Source organism: Panthera tigris, chromosome C1 (assembly GCF_018350195.1).
Source record: "Panthera tigris isolate Pti1 chromosome C1, P.tigris_Pti1_mat1.1, whole genome shotgun sequence".
In the NCBI taxonomy this organism is placed as follows: Eukaryota; Metazoa; Chordata; class Mammalia; order Carnivora; family Felidae; genus Panthera; species Panthera tigris.
This window is the reverse complement of record NC_056667.1, coordinates 112,149,578-112,167,027: the sequence shown is the minus strand read 5'-3', so window position 1 is coordinate 112,167,027 and position 17,450 is coordinate 112,149,578.

The following is a 17,450-nucleotide window of genomic DNA, read 5'->3' as shown; positions in this document are numbered from 1 at the left end:
TTATATTTAAAACTCAATATGGTGCTTAAATATGAGGGGTGCCTGGGTGGCTCAGTGGGTTAAGTATCTGACTTTGGCTCATGATCTCACAGGTTTGTGAGTTTGAGCCCCACCTCGGGTTCTGTGCTGACAGCTCAGAGCCTGGAGCCTGCTTTGAATTCTGTTTCCCTCTCTCTCTGCCCCTCCCCCACTCATTCTCTGTCTCTCTCTTTCTCTCTCTCTCAAAAATAAACACTAAAAAAACTATTTAAATATGATTTCAAATGTATTTACAAGTAAACACTTTTCTTGGATTCTATATTTTCTTTGTTCTTTTTCTTTTTGATTGTATCTGGTCTTTTAAACCTGGCTGAATCATCCATATAAGACTGTTTAGTCGGCTTCTAATATGTAGAAAATACTCATTTTTGGCTTTTGAAAGAGTTAATTATGCGATCCACTGAGTTCTGTGAGAAAGTTTTAGAATTTATATCTCATTTTATATTTCTAACTTTCTTTCCATTTTTAATTTTCTATTTTTCCATATGTTTCATAAAATATGACATCCTTTTATAGAGCTTGACAGATTTATCATTTAAAAATATATTTTGAAGATGTATTTAAATTGTGGTTACTGATGAGGGGTATATGTTAAAAAAAAATGGGAGAACGCTCTCCAAAACGATGCCGTCTACTAGAAATGTAACTAATATGTATAATTTTACATTGCTTAGAAGCCACATTAAAATAAAAAAGTAAAACGATACCTCCAAATTACCCGAAATATTATCATCTTAGCACATAAAAGCATATATTTGTTAATGCTATATTTTACATTGTTTTGTATATTTCTTACTGTACCTTGGAAATCCCACGTGTATTTTACACTTGCAACACATCTCCACCTGGACTGGTCACGTTCCTCGACTGGTCATGTTCCAAGTAATCATCAGCTATGTGTGTGAAATGGTCGTCATCCTGCACAACTCAGTTCTCAAAAGAACACAAGGAAGTTTTTCCTCCAGTTGGTTTGCTCTTGACCCTCCCTTTTGCTGTTGTGTTTTCCCTGCCCCTGGAATTTCATACAGTAGCCCCATTGCGGTATCTGGATCCGCACCTTTGATTTGGGCTGCACACAATATATTGAGCTTCCTGTTCCATGCTCCTGTCATGCCCACACTCTGCTGCCCACTTGGATTTAGAGGATTACCCACATCTACCTCCAGGGAACACCTTAGCTGTGAGTTCCCGATACAGGAACCATTGTTTTTGAATATTTGTTTATTTGGGGGAGAGTACAAGCAGGAGAGGGCAAAGAGAGGGGGACAGAGGATCTGAAGCAGGGTTCATGCTGACAGGCTGAAAGCAGGAAGCCTGATGTGAGTCTCCAGCTCACGGAACTGCATGATCATGACCTGAGCTGAAGTTGGAGGGTCAACCAACTGAGCCACTGAGGTGTCCCAACATTTTTAATCGCTATTATTCTTGCTCAATCAGCAAACCCCAGCTGACTCAATACTTTTCCTAACTTATTAATTCTCAAACTATGCTTCTCCAAACTGGATTAAGGTTTTCCTTTTCTCTAATACAATGATAATGGGCATTTTCTAATTCACAGAAAAGAAAAAAAAATTCAGTAGAAGGAATTCATTTTCTCTCTGCACATTTAAAATCTTTGCCCTAATAACATTTCTAAAAATATTGTTTCCTGTTAATATTTCTCTCCAGTGAGTTCTCGCAGATGGCAAAGTAAATTCATACAGGAAAAAAAGATATTGTGGACAACAAACACCGAAAAGCATCTTTTAGAAATATTATTTGTAATTTCCTTACAGTAGTGTATTTTGGCTTTTGCCAACCCATGTTTGTCTATTGGCATGTAAGTCCTAGACTATAGAATTTTTCTTTCTTTTCTTTTTTCTGAAGTACCCCCAAGGTTTCCCTCCTAGAGTGTCTGACATACATTTGGAGAGCAATTAAATATTTATTAACCAAATGAATTTTTAAAAGTCATCTTTTCTGGTCATTAAATAATTCCTATGATTCAAATACTTCCTGGTACATTTCTACAAATAGTACTGATTACTGTCAGGTTCTTTATAATCAAACCAGTATGAGTATGAGCAACAATCGTGAAAAGTCCCTCTACATTTTCATAGAGAGTTCTAGAAGTGCAAAACCACTTGAAGAAATTCAGTAGTGTTTGCCTTGAAGACAAGTGTATTTCAACATTTAGTTTCTGTCTTGTTCTCTAGCTAGAGAGTCACATTTGCCCAATGTGTCAGTATTGTCCCATGACCCCTTCTCATCAGTATTGTCCCACAACCCCTTCTCATTCATGTGACTTCACAACTCTTGGGAGCAAAAGCAGAAACAGAGAGAAAACATGGTGTCAGTCTCCTGGTCAAAATTAAAATTTTAAAGGATGATGTGCTTTGTTCAATCAGCACTGTCCCCAGTACCTCCGTGATAATGATCTTTGTTGTTTTGTTTTTTCTAGATTTAAAAATTTCCTACTTCTGGGGTGCCTGGGTGGCTCAGTCAGTTGAGCTGCTGACTCCGGCTCAGGTTGTGATCTCATGGTTCCTGGGTTCGGGCCCGCATTGGGCTCTCCACCTTCAGGACAGACCTTTGGATCCTCTGGTCCCCTCTCTCTGTGCCCCTCCCCCGCTCTGTGCCCCTCCCCCGCTCAATGCTCAGTCTTTCACAAAAATAAATAAACATTTAAAAAACTATCTATTTTCACCACTGTTTTTTGTCTTCTGGTCAGTATATTTGTTTTTATTTCTTTCCCTGACAGTAGTTACAGTCTATTCCATTTTCTTAGCAGCAAAGAAGAACTTCCTGTATGTTTGGGCAGAAATGCTGTGGTTTCTGTACATTTTAAAAATTGTGATTTTATTTATTGTTACTCCATTTTATTTACTGGATCTCATTGTATATTAATTTGCTGAATGGATTCTAATTTGGAGAATCAATGCTTGATAAAGTCAATTAAATCACTCTGGTGAAACAGTTTTTCTTTCTTGCCTCTTTGCCCTTTTATATTGTTTTTCCATCCTGTTTATATTAACTTTATATGCCTGATACAGAATAAATTTTCTATGTGCCTCACAGTTGAGAATGTTGTATGGTGAAAGGAATATGTTATTTGGATTTGGAGGAAGGAAAACAAATCCCGTTAGAAACCTTATAGAAAATAGAGCTTTCTGAGACTGTATTTCACATGCACACTTGAGTATCCTCCAAATAATTGGAGTCAATTATTTCTGGTCAGTGCTTGAGGTCAATGGGCCAGGTGGGAGTTGAGAGACATGGTGGGTAAACACGGGTGGTTTATGGGCCTTTTAAGCTGCAGAAATGCACAGGCAGAATGTTTTACACATTATTGTTTTCTGGGGAAATGAGGTATCACATGGGGATTTACTGAATTAGTGAAATGGGTAGTCGGTCCTCGATATTTTTATAAAACAAGATTTTCCAGGAATACTTGTAAAGTCTTTTCCAACTCTCACCTATGATTTCTTTCTTTCTGTGATCCCTCCATTATACCCAAAATGTCCCTAAAGGCAAGCAGACATGGTCTATTGTTGACCAAGAAAAGAGGCTGCAAAGCAAAACAAACAAAGACAGAAACAAAAAAAACTCCGAAAGTGTTTATTTAAGTACTTTGGGACTGCAACTGGGAGACATGGCCATAGCCCACATTCCAAAGTGGGCTCCAAATTGTGAGTACGAAGTGGAGCCTTATAAAGGCAGAAACGACGAGGTTACATAATTTGTTTGGTTCTGACAGAGCTAGACTATCTTATACATGATTGACTAGTTAACAGATGTTACATCATTTCTGTTTCAGTCCAAAGTAGAAGGATTTTTTTCAAGGGTTTGGTTGCAATTAACAAGTTGTAATTGAGGGAAGTCAGGAGTTTCTTGTTGTTCTGAGAATTGAAGCAGGAGGCAGGCACAGTCCCTGCTTCCACCATATCCTCCCAACCCTATTTTAAATGACTCTTTTAGCAAAGCTTACTTCACTTTTGGAATCTCCTTTCACACCATGAACAGAGCACCAGCTAACTTATCGCATACATGTGGAGTCTTAGAGAGCCATACAATGTTTAATTTTCCAGAAGTAGGATCATTTGGCTCCCAGGAAGTAGGTCTCCGATGAGCTTTCTCCTTCCTCTTTGTCTACCTTCCTTTTCCTATTTCTGCATCTTTACCCTCGCTTCCTGCTGCTCACCCCTGCCCAGTCCCATACGGTCAAGTGCTGTGCTGTGTGATCTTGACTGTTGACGTTTCGGTCTTCCTTCTCATGCCCTTAGAGTTCTCCATCGTATGTGTGAGCCCCCAGTTCTCATGAAAAAAGTATTAGCTTCTCTAGACTTGCTAGTATAGATCCGTTGCAACACAAACTTTCTACTTCTCCAATAGGCATCGCTTCACCTAGCCTAACTTCAAAGGTTTATTAGATTAAGGCATTCACTTTTCAGAAGGAATACGAATGAGAAGGAGAATAAATGGAGTTAGTGACACAGAAAACCCTGAGCTAACATTCATTTATTCATTCAGAAGTCAGTGGAACTCACCTATGCACCTATAATCATCCAAGTTACTAGAATATCAAAGTACACCAAACTCTATGCATTTTTTCTCAAAATTTCTTTTTCTAATGGAGAAGACAGACATGCAAGTGAATGAATTACATTGCAATGTGCCTAAGTGCTATGACTGAGTCTAAACAAATGACTGTACAAGATAAATTACTTCGATGGGGCAACATCGAAGCTGAGTTTCAGACAGCAGTTCACCTGGAGAATCAGGTAACGTACAGGTAACACTTTTCACCTGCAGTGCCTACATGGTTCATACAGAAGAAAATATATTCCACCTATTCCAGCACATTTAAAGTATGTCTTTATAGAATATACTTACACATGCATAGTATTGATAGAACTTGAAACAGAGTTGTATCCATGGTCACTACATAGAGAATTGGGAAAAAATTAAGGAAGAATTAGCAAAACACTAAACTGGACTTTGTGAAGTCCTCAAAATCCTTTGTGTACAGCTATCTTCTGTGACAGCTTAAAACACTGGTTCGACACGGTGTTGACAATGTGTTAAATTATGGGCAGTGGCTTTATAGAAAGAAGTGAAAATCTTGGTGTCTCAAAGAGTAAAAATTTAAGGAAGAGATAGTTTAAATCATTTTAAAGAACTTTGTTAAGTAAAATTAAAAAAAATACTCTGAGGAAAAAGTATTTTATTTATAATTTCCCAGCTAGCAAGACGGTTTTCCTTAAAATGAGTTAAAGACTTTGTGAAATGCCAAATCAAATATAGAGTTGGGTTCACTAAGTTTATGTCAGTTAGCATGCCTGGGCACTTAACATGTCTAAACTTTTTTAAACTACTTTTCTTTTTCCTTGCCAAAGTAAGGAATCCCATATTCCTCTTAGAGCATAATGAAAAGCTGTGTTAAATCCCGGATATACTATCCAGTGTTTATGTCATCCTGTGTACTGTACCCAGGAACTTCAGCTATATAATTCTAACAGATGGTGTTTATAATACCTATCTGATAGTTTACTATGAGAGTTAAATGGTATAGCCTATAGAGAGTGCAGTGTACAAACCCAGACACTCACCTGAACTTCCACAAATTGGCCCAACTCCATTCTATGACCTCCACGATTTGAACTAGATCTCCAGTTGGATTAAATCTTGGGCACAGTGGATGAACTAGCCCTTGTTCTTCAAATATTTTGATTGCATACACCTTTTGGGACACATTCAGCACATTTCGGGACTTTGGGGAGTGACCAGAGTTAATGAGTGCCTTTGGGAGTGAGTACATGCTTTTCCTATCCTATTGTAAATGAAGGCTATAGATGAGGTAGACAGGACTGCAGTATTTTGAAATATGATAGTTACAAGAATGGTTGTGTAGGCTAGGTACCAGGAAGGACCGGGAATGGTAGAGTAGCAACAGGTTTAGCTTCTGAGGATGAAAGTTCCACCTAAGCTGAGTTTGGAAGATAAGAGGTATTTTTACCAATGCTCAGCTTCAGGGAAGTATCTGAGAGGATTATGGTATTGCAAACAAGGGATAAGGCTGTAGTGACAAGACTATCATTAAAGTGCAAACTCTCCCAGTCATTTCCACAGTCTGAGAGAGACTGATGTATGCTGTTCTCCAGGATCCTTTGGGATGATAATAAACTAATCTTGAGGAATTCTAAGAGAAAAATATTCGACTTGTGAATGTTGACTTGTTATACCACACCCGTAAGTAGATATGTCTTATCCTTCCCTGCATCATTATGCTGTATTCCAAAGACCGTGGTCTAACAAGTAAGTTATGATTGGCCATTTAGGGCCAGAAGTAGTCTGCTTGCACCCATCTCAGTGTTTCCTCTTAGAGATGGAGAAAGCTAAGGGGTTGAGAGGGCTAGGATATCACTAGAGGTAAGCAGAACAGAGTGACAGTCTTAACCTTCAGAGAAGGAAAAAGTAAACCCAGGAACCTGGAGGAATTGGTTGAGACTGAGAAGTTATCCAGGAACTTCACAGCTGCAGGGCTTGGGTGGATCCCAATTGATGGAGCCCACTTCAAACTCACCACACTCCCCTCAGCAACCAGCCACCTTCTCATAGAGGTAGGATACATAATCTACCGCCTAGAATTCTCTGGCTCAGGGTTAAATGTTCTTTTGTATGCCTGGAGATTTGCCCATTGCCTGGGCATTTGCTGTTTGAACTTACACTGACTCGTTCTTCCTTTCCTTCTTCCCAGGTTTCATAGACGTGATCTTAAAACTGAGCTAGAATAAGTTTGGTGGCAGATCAAGAGTCAGTTTTCAAGGGACTTCATAAGTGATCTAGCCCAGTGAACTTTAATGATTTTGCTCTAATATCTTCGAAAGAAATGTGAAAAATATTTCTTTGCAAATTTTAAGCTGATTTCAAACATCTTCCTCTCGTGTTTAAATTCTGTGGTTACAGATGGTATGTATGTTGATGATTTGAAATGCTGACATTTTAAAACAGAGTTGTCACATGACTTCTATTTATTTACTTATTTTCAATTTTGCTTAAATCCAAATTAGTTAGCATATAGTGTAATACTGATTTCAGGAATAGAATTTAGTGATTCATCACTTACACATAACACCCAGTGCTCATCCCAACAAGTGCCCTCCATAATGTCCCTCACCCATTTAGCCTGTGCCGCAACCCAACACCTCTCCAGCAACCCTCAGTTTGTTCTCTGTATTTAAGAGTCTCCTATGGTTTGCTTCCTCTCAGCTTTCTCTTATTTTTCCTTACCTCCCCCTATGTTCATCTGTTTTGTTTCTTAAATTCCACATATGAGTGAAATCATATGATATATATCTTTCTCTGACTGACCATTCCACTAGTATGATATCCTCTAGTTCCATCCACGTCAATGTAAATGGCAAGATTTCATTCTTTAATCACTCAGTGAACATTTGGGTTCTTTCTATAATTTGGCTATTGTTGATAGTGCTGTTATAAACATTGGGATACATGTGCCCCTTCAAATCAGCATTTTTTTATCTTTTGGATAAATACCTAGTAGTGTAATTGCTGGATCATAGGGTAGTTCTATTTTTAACTTTTTGAGGAACTTCTATGCTGTTTTCCAGAGTGGCTGCACCAGTTTGCATTCCCACCAGCAGTGCAACAGCATTTCCCTTCCTTCTTATCCTTGCCAACATCTGTTGTTTACTGTGTTGTGAATTTTGGCCATTCTGGCAGATTTGAGGTGGTATCTCATTGTGATTTTGATTTGTATTTCCCTGATGATTAGTGATATTGAGCATCTTTTCATGTGTCTGTTAGCCATCTGGATGTCTTCAGAAAAGTGTCTGCTCATGTCTTTTGCCCTTTTCTTCACTAGATTATTCTTTAGGAAATGGTGCTGGGAAAACTGGACAGTGGCAGGTAGAAGAATGAACTTGACCGCTTTCTTACACCATACACAAAAATAAACTCAAAATGGATGAAAGACCTAATGTAAGATAAGAAACCATCAAAATCCTAGAGAAGGAAACAGGCCGCAACGTCTTTGACCTTGGCCACAGCAACCTCTTATTGGACATGTCTCCAAAGACAAGGGAAACAAAAGCAAAAATGAGCTTTTGGGACCTCATAAAGATGAAAAACAAAAACAAAAACAAACAAACAAAAACCTTCTGCACAAAGAAGGAAACAATCCACAAAACCAAAAGGCAACCAACACAATGTCACATGACTTTTAAATGTATGAAGTGCAATAGGAATACATAGCAATTAGACACCTACAACTATTCATTTAAAAGTGAAAGTGTCTTCAAAAGTCATACATTCTATAGTATTTCACTTTCTCCCTGATCTTATACTTCTCTTCCATATTTTCTCACAGAAGTTACTCTTAATATTGTATATTTTATTGTTGAAAACCTTTTAGTTACCACCATTTTATGAATCTCTGCCATAAAATGTCTACATATTTAATCTTAGATGTTTGTGTTTCTTGTAATCAAAAAACATTAAGTATTTTTTTCTTTGTGGATTATGCTGTCATTACAATTATTAGCAGCACACAACTGATGAAAAAATGTTATACTACAAATTTGGATTAATAACTATTAAACATAAAAAATAAATGTTAAATGAAACTTTCTCTTAATGAGATGTATTTTTCAATTAATTCATGTACCCATAAACATTACTAATTGCTGGAATGAGACAGAGTTCAGTGAGAATTCGCAGGAAAAAGAAAAGAAAGTTTAGACCACATTAACACTAACTCCTACAAAGATGAATTAATAATTGTTGATGATGCATTATTTACAGTAAAATGAATACATGTTCTCATTAATTATTCCAGATTTAATTAGTCTCTGCCAGAAATGAATAAATGAGCAGATAAAAGTTTCGGTAACAATGGAGTATAAGAAATTTGATAACAAGTAAAAATGAATATAAATTTGGAGAATACAATAATATTTAGGGAAAAGTTTATAAAAATACTTCTATATGGTTAAATAAATATTTAAGAAAATATAAAACCCTCCCTTATTTCTCCCTTATTTCTAATGTATGTTCCTATTACTCAGTAACTTATCTTGATTTGAAGGAAGTAAACCTGGGGCTTTCCTCCTCCTTCTCTTTGGTACCATGCAAAATTTGCAACTGAGAGACAAACCATGACAAAGATAAATTAAAAGATGAACCAAAAGGCAAAAGTTGAAATGCAGAAAACATACACATTCTAACAGTTTGGTAATTTTTAGCATATTTTTGTATAATTCTTTTTGTTGTATATCTAGCTATACAGATTTTCCCATATTTAGGTTGGAAAGGACACAGGCTTGCTATGCATGTGTTGTCTGGAAAAAATAAAGCATTGTCACATTCAGTATTTTTTTTTCTGATGTGTGCTACAACATGAATAAAGGTGTTTTTATTTTATTATTAAGATAAAAACTGGCATGTAACTTTATGTTTCTGTTGTACATTATTATAATTTGACATCTGTTATTCATTACGAAGTGCTTACCTCCAAAAGTCTAGTTACCAACCTTCACCATGTATTTGACTCCCTTCACCCACTTCATCCACTACCCCAACCCCTTTCCCTTCTGTTAACCTCCAATCTGTTCTTTGTATCTATGAGTTGTTTTTGTTTTGTTACATTTGTTTTGCTTTTTTATTTCTTTTTTTAAATTGAAGTATAGTTGACACATAATGTTACATTAGTTTCAGGTGTACAACATAGTGATTGGACAAATCCATATGTTATAATATGCTCACCACAAGCATAGCTACTGTCTGTCACCATACACCACTATTGCAGTATCACTGACGATATTCCCTTTGCTATACCTTTCACTCCCACGATTCACTCATTCCATAAATGGAAACCTATATTCCCATACTCATTCACACAATTTTGCCATGCCCCCATGCCTCTCTCCTCTGGCGGCCATCAGTTTGATCTCTGTATTTATGGATCTGTTTCACTTTTTGTTGTTTGTTTCGTTTTCTTTTAAATTTCATATATGAGTGGAATCATACTGTTTTTGTCCTTCTTTTCTGACTTATTTCATTTAACATAGTACCCCTCCACGTTGTCACAGATGGCAAGATTTCATTCTTCTTTTGGGCTGAGTAGTATCTCATTGTGTATATAAATATATATCTCATACATTTTGTACCCATTCATGCATTGATTGATATTTGGGTTGTTGCCATATCTTGGTTACTGTAAATAATGCTGCTAAAAACAGTGGGGTGCATGTATCTTTTCAGATTAGTGAAATACAATTTTTTGTATTCTTTGGATAAATTCCCAGAAGAGAAATACATGGGTTCATTGGTAGTTCCATTCTTAATTTTTTAAGGAATCTCCATATGGTTTTCCGTAGTGGGTGTACCAGTTTACATTCCCACCAACAGTGCATGAAGTTTCCCTTTTCTTCACATTCTTTCCAACACTTATTATTTTTTGTCTTTTTGATGATAACCAGTCTAACCAGTGTGAGGTGATATTTCACTGTGGTTTTGATTTCCATTTTCCTAATAATTAGTACTACTGAACATCTTTCCATGTGCCTGTTGGACACCTGTGTATCTCCTTTTTTTATTAAAAAATAATATGTTTATTTATTTTTTGAGAGAGAGAGACAGAGAGAGACAGAGACAGAGCACAAGCTGGGGAGGGGCAGAGAGAGAGAGCTCTGAAGCAGGCTCCAGGCTCTGAGCTCTCAGCACAGATCCCAAAGTGGGGCTGTGCACAAGCCCTTCAGGAGTGGGGTCCTGGTTTCCTACAGCCTTCCAGTTCTCCCAGACATTAGACCCTCTGATTTTTGAAGTCAGTTGTTTTGGGGGCTCAACTTTCTTTGGGGGCATGTACCACAGGATGGGGTTCTCAAAATGGGGCTTGAACCCCTCACTCTCCAGAAAGGAGACACACGTTTGTGATATTCCTGCCTCTTGTGCATTGCTATGCTGTGTGTGGAGGTCCTGTCAAGACTGAATCTGTGTCCTTGCTACTCATCTTAATGTGGATTTTATTTTTCCTTTTCTCTTTGTCCTGTGTTATGGAACAATATTCTGCTTATCTTCAGGTCATTTTTAGAGAGAATTATTCTATAGGTCATTGTGACTTTGGTGTGTCCCACGGGAGCACTTGGAAACAGGATTTACCTATGCTACCATCTTGGACTCCCTTTCTACCCCTTCAGTAGTTCGTTGCTCATATAACAGTCTCAATGCAGAGAAATGCATAATAATCAATTTTCAAATATTTAGCCATCTTTCTAATCCTAACATAAACCCAACTTGGTCATTCTGTATTATTACTTTAAATATCACTAAATGAGGATTACCACTTTCTTATTAGAGTTGTCCATGACAGAAACATTGACTTATAATTTTATTTTCCCATAATTTCTTTGTTAGGTTTTGAGATATGTTAAGTTTTATGATTATGAGATTATGATGCCTTCATAAAATCAGTTATGAGTTTTTTTCATTTTTTTTTAGTCTCTGAAATATTTTATGTAATAATGATTTAGAAAAATTAACTAGGGGTGCCTGGGTGGCTCAATTGGTTGAGTGGTGGACTTTCACTCAGGTGATGATCTCATGGTTCCTGAGTTCCAGCCTCGCTCGCCCACCTCGGACTCTATGCTTACAGCTCAGAGCCTGGAGCCTGCTGCAGATTCTGTGTCTCCCTCTCTCTCTACTCCTCCCCCACTTGTGTGCATGCTCTCTCTCTCTCTCTTAAAAATATACACACTGAAAAATAAATAAATAAAAACTTAAAGAGATTGGAAGAGTTAAATATTGAGAAGCTATCTGCACCTGGAGTTTTTGTGTACTTTCTTTATTTTTAATAAAAATGAAGTCCTTACAATATTTTTAGTATCTTTTTTACTGTGTCTGGGATTTATAATGATATCCACTTTCCCCTTTGATATTAGTTATTCATTGCTTTATTCCCCCACCCACTTCTCTCTGTCAACCCATAGTGTACTCTCTATCACTAAGAGTTTCTCTTAGTTTTATAAAGGTTGGTCTCTTGTATATTTTTTTCAAGAACAAACTAATTTGTTAATACACTATATTTTATATGTGTGTTCTATTGAATTAGTTTCTATTACTTTATCTCTTTTAGCATTCTACTTATTAGGTTTCACTTACTACAATTTCACTAATGTCTTCAAATAAATTTTAGTTAATTGGGTTTCAGTCTTATTTTTAGTGTATTCATTTTAAGACTATGAATTTTCCTCAAAAATGCCTTTATATGCTGCTTACTCACTTTATATTTCACTTTTTCACTATTACTCATATCTGCTTTACATTTAGTATTTCAACTCTTTGTAACAACCATGAAAAGAATATCATTGTTTCAACTTAACAAAATTAAACTCAAAGAAATAAATCTTATTAAAACTACAGCATTAGTAGAGCCCACAATGGAATCTATTTATGTTGGAAAAACCTGTAGTCCATGTGCTACATTAGTGGTTCCTAAATATGACTGCATCAGAGTGTTGACAGATGATAAAAAGATTCAATGTGCCTGAGGGAGTCAAGAAACCTGCATTTAAAAAAGAAAAATGACTGGGGCCCTGGGTGGCTCAGTGCGTTAAGCATCAGACTTTGGTTCAGGTCATGATCTTGCAGGTCCTGAGTTCAAGCCCCACATTAGGCTCTGTACTGACAGCTCAGATGGAGCTGTTCAGATTCTGATCTGGAACCTGCTTCAGATTCTGTGTCTCCCACTCTCTGTCGCTCCCCTGTTCTCTCTCTCTCCTCTCTCTCTCTCTCTCTCTCTCTCTCTCTCTCTCAAAAATAAATAAACATTTTAAAAAATGACCAAATAATTTAATGCAGTCAGATTTTGAAGAAAATGCATCCTGTGCAGTTTACAACAGGAGATTTGGTGCATCTAAGCCTTTAAACATTCTGTTTATCTTCTTTTGATAATTTTCATCCAAAGATAATTCTTCTTGATCAGGATTATAATGGCCTGATGAGGGAGTTGTTCCACTGGCCTATCATAGTTGTGATACATTAGGCAGTTAGCTAGATATGAGCTGAGAATGGGATGGGTCAGACCAAAGAGAAAACACCACTAACCAACTCCAGAATGCAAACAGCCAGAGAAATGCCTCAAGAGCACACATGCACCCTTCCCAATAACCACTGCCCTCCAATTAATTAATTATAATTAATTATTATGCATTTATAGTGGAGTTTTGACACCCCCCATCCTTGCTGGGGATGGCTGCCATGACAGTCCCAACAAGGAAGGTATAGTGCTACTGTCCCTTAGAAGTCCCTTAGATGATGAGAGGCAACCTGAGTCAGAGAACTCCCAAGCTATGACCCATAACCCACACAAGTACAAAAAACAAGACAACGTTGACCTTGGGTGCAGTTGCTGCCTCTGGGCCTGCCCACACTCCCACGTTGAGAGTATACTTTCACTTTGACCACTATTAAATACTTAACTTTTTAAAGGGTTTGGCCCTGAATTTTGTCTTGGATGAACTCAAGAATCAAGGCCAGGAAACAGAGTTTGCCACTCTCTGTTGTTCTGACACTTTAGTTTGTGGTGTTCCAAACAAAACCAGGAGCCATTTCATTTTTCAGAAAATCACTGTTAATTTCAGGTTAAACATTTTTTTTAAGTCGAAACATCTTCTTTTATGAGTCCCATATAAAACTCCTGTGCGGTTAGTCTGTGTTTGCCACCCTACTATCAGTCTGTCACCCTTCTCTGCCATGGTGGCAACAGTGAACCTGACCTGAACAAACCACATTATTGAGGCTCCCTTGCTCTCTGGCACCAGAAAGCAAAAAGGAGAGAAGAGGGAGGTTGAGGTATGTATTCTATTGTTCTCTTTAGCAATGGCTGTATTTCTTTAGGTCAATAGCTCTAGTTGGCAGCATTCCTCCATATCTCTGATTCTAATTTACTGTGGAAACACTAATTACTCCATTTCACCTTCAAGCCAAGGGGCAAGACCTTCCTATAGGTGCTAATTCATGAAATCCCCAACAAGTCTTGTCATTTCCTGGCTTGCACTTGCCATACCTCTAAAAAAATCCCTTCCTTTGATTCCTTTGAGTTGAAAACTTGTCAGGACACTATACATTTCCTGCCAAAAATCCTGCCGCTATGATCTCTGGTGGCTTCCCACTGCATTTTGGATAAACTACAAACCTTGATCTTGCCCTTGAAATCCCTACATTTGTGGCCTCTGCCTACCCTTCCATTTCATTCTATTGTACTCCCCTCATCTTCTATAACTTCTTCCTGTTTCTTTAACCTGCCAAGTTTAACTGTGCCTTATTACTTTTCTCTGCACGATGTCTGCAATGGTGCTCTTTCTTCAGTTCATTAAATGTCTCTATCCATCTGGTCTTTAAAATCATGATTCCCATATTATCTCTTAAAAGAAGGCTTCTTGATCACCTTATTCTGCTGCAGAAGCAAAAGAACCAAGGAAAAATGAGGTGGAAGATTTTAAGAGAAAATTTAATTGACCCTACTGTTTTGAAAAGGGCCAGTCCAATTGAAAGACTTTTCTTTATCTTACCAGTATGTGTGTCCTTGATGAACATAGGCTGTGAAGCTATAAATTCCCAAATTTTATACTAGGGAGAAGCTTTCCAGAAAACCAATGAAATCTCCATTTCAAAAATAAAATTAAACAAATAGTATTTAACCTTTTATGACTTCAACAATATTATGTCAACAGTGGAGGTTTATTTGCATAATCTACATATGTATATTCTGAACTTTATCTTCCATAGTATCTGTCTGCAGTGTGAATGTGTCTACAAGCCTGGATCTTAATGATTCATTTAGCCAGCCCCTTAGCATACACAAGGGTATCTTGTCTTTTTTTGTGTTATTTCCATCAAAATGTGTAAACATTTGCTTGATTTAATAACAATGGGGAAGGTATGAGAAAAGACAAAGTGTCTAGGAAAAAACCCATCAACCCACCATTATGATTTACATGGTGCAATCAGAAACACCTCAGCAGTATGTTTGTATAAAAAAGTCTATAAAAATGAATGGCTGGGTGGAATTCATTACAGAATGGGATTTGCATACAAGGTGAGTTTTCTGCTAAACAAAGACACCTAGAAAGCTTTAGAAAATTTGGGAACACTAGAGACTGACAAGTCAATTCTGTGACTGACAGAAGACCTACTATTTCTGCTGGATAGAGACTGATCCCCTCTTCAGTACCTGCTGTAACTTTGGGCCTCTGTCAGTGGCCAATATCACCATTATTCAGAGACAAGGCATGGGTCTAATAACCCATCAGTCAAAAATGTGCAGGTCACTCGAAAACTCTAAGGAACAAAATAATCCACATTTAGGTAATATATAATCAGGTGTGGTGTACTGAAAACCTGAACTGGTGATATTCCGACTTATTTATTGTTCTCCATATTTGCTTATTTATTTAGACCATGGGAAAGAGCCAGCATCCACATTCTGGGCTTTCTTTTTTTGTTTCAATGCTTTTTCACAGTCAAAGACAAAACCAATACCAAGACAAAATAAACAAATAAAAGCCTACTCATACACTTCTTGTGAGAAAACCCATTTAATGTCCTTTAGTTTCAGGGTTTGCAAGGAGAGTGTCTGTCATAGGGTAAAAAGATGTAACACTGATTGGCAAGATTCTATTTAAGGTGGGATTTTAAGATGCAGGGAGACTTTCTAATTGGTCTTCAGGTACTTTTGGCAGTCCTTGGATGGCCACAAGGGTACAAGCAAGCAGTTTGGGGACATTTCAAATAAGAAGGGCTTATTAAACATTAGGGGCAGAGAATTCTGTGTGACCTACCATTTCTTGGAACAAGTAGGGTTAATGGAAGTTTTGTTTTGTTTTGTTTTGTTGTTTTTGTTTTTGTTTTTGTTTTGTGGTCAAGTGATCACAAAAGCACTTATGATGGTGCCCATGACAGGAAGTTTCTTATTCCTCAAATATGTGTTTTTTGCAAAACCTGAGACTTTTCACTTGAACTTTCTCTTCGAAGATTGACAATAGTTTGTGAGATTTCTTTCAGCATTTGGAGGCTGTGGTTAAGTGCATTGTTAAAACCTTCCCATTTTGCAACATAGGAGTAGGAGGCTTAGAAAGTAGCTTCATCCACTCTGGACAAGAGTGTGGAGGTTCTTCAAAAAATTAAAAATAGAGCTACCCTATGACCTGGCAATTGAATTATTAGGCATTTAGCCAAAGGATACGGAAATGATGATTTGAAGGGATACATGCACCCCAACATTTATAGCAGCACCATCAACAATAGCCGAAGTATAGAAAGAACCCAAATGTCCATTGACTGATGAATAGATAAAGAATATATATAAATATATAGATACACACACACACACACGCACACGCACACACACACACAATGGAATGCCACTCAGCGGTCAAAAAGAATGAAATCTTGCCATTTGCAACAACATGCATGGAACTAGAGTGTACTATGCTAAATGAAATAAGTTAAAGAAAGATAGATATCATATGATTTCACACATATGTGGAATTTAAGAAACAAAGCAGATGAACATAGGGGAAGGGGGGGGAAATAAGATAAAAACACAGAGGGAGGCAAACCATAAGGAACTCTTAAATACAGATAACAAACTGAGGGTTGCTGGAGGAGAGGTGGGTAGGGGGATGGGCTAAATGGGCGATGGGCATTAACGAGGGCCCTTGGGATGATCATTGGATTACATTACCAAATGATGAATCACTAAATTCCACTCCTGAAATCATTATTACACTATATGTTAACTAATTTTAATTTAAATAAAATTTAAAAAATAATAATAAAATTAAAAAGAAAAGAAGTCAGCTTCATTGTACATTGCCTGGAAAGAGGGAGGCTGGATCTTAATCTAAGTCCAAAATTCAAAACTTTCCTTTGATGCTGGCTTTTGTCCTTTTCCCAAATCAAAGGAAAATAGCATGTGGGAACTTTTCTTCAGCCAGAAAATCCCATCTTTACATTTCAGTTGAAGAGTCTGTGTCCTGAAAGCAAACATGGAGTTGCGGAAGGGCATACAGCTGATTAATGATAGATCACAGCTAATAATCGTGAAGATTAACACTAGATTCCCAGACTCCCAGGCTCATCCACAGCAGTTCCTTCTCTTATGAGCTGTGTGACTTTTGTTTGGGTTGTGAAGGAGGTGGCTATATGTCACAACATATTGCTTTGTCTTTGTTGGCCAGAAGCAAGGTGTATGAAGTAGATAATACCTGCTTCATCAAGTTATTAGTATAAGGATTAAATTAAAAATTAATATAGGTAAGGCTCTATCACAATATCTGGGATGGTACTAGGAACACCTAATGGCAGCTCAGCAGGACAGCAGCACAGAAGTGATCTGAGTTTGTACTTCCCGG